This window comes from Schistocerca americana, unplaced genomic scaffold (genome assembly GCF_021461395.2).
Source record: "Schistocerca americana isolate TAMUIC-IGC-003095 unplaced genomic scaffold, iqSchAmer2.1 HiC_scaffold_47, whole genome shotgun sequence".
Lineage (NCBI taxonomy): Eukaryota > Metazoa > Arthropoda > Insecta > Orthoptera > Acrididae > Schistocerca > Schistocerca americana.
The window spans coordinates 1020001-1022500 of record NW_025726203.1 but is presented as its reverse complement, the minus strand read 5'-3'; the positions used below and the strand labels follow the sequence as shown (position 1 = coordinate 1022500).

The 2500-nt window shown below is 55.7% G+C and overlaps 1 non-coding gene across 1 annotated transcript in view; it reads right to left on the bottom strand.

The window, feature by feature from the left end:
- Positions 1 to 299, bottom strand: part of LOC124584216 — a 1989-nt gene extending 1690 nt beyond the window's left edge. The window contains exon 1 of the ribosomal RNA XR_006974617.1: positions 1 to 299. This exon is cut by the window's left edge and continues 1690 nt beyond it. This is a non-coding gene — a ribosomal RNA (small subunit ribosomal RNA).
- Between the last annotated feature and the right edge of the window lie 2201 nt (positions 300 to 2500).

Here is a 2500-nt window from a genome sequence, read left to right as displayed (position 1 = left end):
TGATCTAATAAAAGCGTCCCTTCCATCTCTGGTCGGGACTCTGTTTTTTTTTTTTTTTTTTTTTTTTTTTTTTTTTTTTTTTTTTTTTTTTTTTTTTTTTTTTCCCGTGCGTCGGGACTCTGTTTGCATGTATTAGCTCTAGAATTACCACAGTTATCCAAGTAACGTGGGTACGATCTAAGGAACCATAACTGATTTAATGAGCCATTCGCGGTTTCACCTTAATGCGGCTTGTACTGAGACATGCATGGCTTAATCTTTGAGACAAGCATATGACTACTGGCAGGATCAACCAGGGAGCTGCGTCAACTAGAGCTGAGCAGCCGGCCGCCCGGGAGTGTGTCCCGGGGGCCCACGCGAACACGCAAGCGTCCGCTCAATTATTCTGCAAACAGGAGGAGGCTGAGCTCCCCTGCACCATACACCTCGAAACCCTCTCAGGTCCCGGCGGCGCGCAGCGCCGTCCTAAGTACTTGGTCGGGTTCGAGAGAGGCGCAATCGCCCGGAGTTTGGCGAGTAGACGCTTTAGGTGCGACCACCCGTGCTCCCAACTGAGCTTGCCGCTGCCGACAGAGGCCCGGGAGCGTGCTGTCGTGGCATTGCCGGCGGAAGACAACACGCGCCACCTACGGTGACCGGCAGCTCCAACGCCAGCGCCACAGAAGGACAAAAGCCCCACTTGGGTGCCGAAGCGAACTCTCCCAGCACAGCGCACGCGCCAACACGTCCGCACAGCTGCGATACAAACCACCTGCGAGAACCGCAGAGGCGACCGAGCAGCAGACGGCGTCGCGGCGCCGAGCGCCGGGCGGCGGCGCATCCTCAGCGCACACAGTCCTCAATCGGACCAGCACACTGCAGATGTCCACCGCGCTTCGCACCGGGCCCGCGAGGACCTACTTTGGCCGCACGGCGCCGCGTGCAGGGTGCGCCGGCGCGCAGCTGCGCCGCCTGCCGCCTCCGTCGGCCGGCGCGCCTGCCACTGGCCGCCCCCACCAGCCGGCTGTAGCGCGTGCGCCCACGCACCGCGCGGCCAGCACGCCGGGAGGCCCCCCCTCACCGGCCGGGGACGGTCCCACCCAGCCACCGCCGCGTATCGCTTCACACCCAGATGCCATTCACGTTCGTGGGCATGGTGGGTATCGCTGGAACAACCGGTTGGTAGCTCAACCGATCGTCGCCATCACTGATTCACCTCTAGCGAGAACAACCGCACCACAACGGTTTACCAGTTGTTCATTTGCGTAACGTCACCAGCAAACGTAGGCGTCCATCGCCATTTGCAAATTCAACGATTGTTGCATGCCTGTGTCAGGTGTCACGACACACTATGTCTGCCCACATACACGCAACAACATGTGCACGCTCTGCGAACACGTGGAAGGTGGCCCCCGTACGTATGCGATGTCCATTGCGCGAACGACTGTCAACCGGCCTCTGTCGCATGTCGCAGATGTGGAACGCAGTGCACCATGCTATCACGGTGTGTGAGAAGAGACGACTACGTCTGACAACACGCGCCACTACATCAACAGACGGCTCATGCTGATCGCCATCCAGGGCATACCACACTGCAATCCAGCTCTTATAGGGAGACGACACGTAGCTGAGTGCACAACATTTGGACCGCATGGTTCGCCGTTGTTGGCGCAGTCGTTGTACGGTCACATGTACCACGATGTATCATTCAGTACATGAGGACCAATGTGCAGTACAGTGTGTGATTTGGACGTACAACATCAGCGGACAGTTGACACAGGCCGTACCACAGCGTAGGCTAAGTGCTTCGCCATGCGAATGCCAATGAACAACTGCAAATGCCAATGAACAACTGCAAAGGGCATTGAGCATGTACGTCCTGCTGCCATCCACATTACAGTGTATAGCTGCAAGGTGTTTAACATGAAGCGATACACTGCGGACCGGGCAGTGCGAGTAGCAAACTATGTTGCGGGGGTTGCAGTTAGGCAACACTACACTAATTTAACGCGTCGTATGACAATTACAGAGCAGGTTAAGGCCCAACGTGTGTTGGGTTAAGGCCCAACGTGTGTTGGGTTAAGGCCCAACGTGTGTTGGGTTAAGGCCCAACGTGTGTTGGGTTAAGGCCCAACGTGTGTTGGGTTAAGGCCCAACGTGTGTTGGGTTAAGGCCCAACGTGTGTTGGGTTAAGGCCCAACGTGTGTTGGGTTAAGGCCCAACGTGTGTTGGGTTAAGGCCCAACGTGTGTTGGGTTAAGGCCCAACGTGTGTTGGGTTAAGGCCCAACGTGTGTTGGGTTAAGGCCCAACGTGTGTTGGGTTACGGCGCAATATAGGTTACATTGCGGCGCAATATAGGTTACATTGCGGCGCAATATAGGTTACATTGCGGCGCAATATAGGTTACATTGCGGCGCAATATAGGTTACATTGCGGCGCAATATAGGTTACATTGCGGCGCAATATAGGTTACATTGAGGCGCAATATAGGTTACATTGAGGCGCAATATAGGTTACATT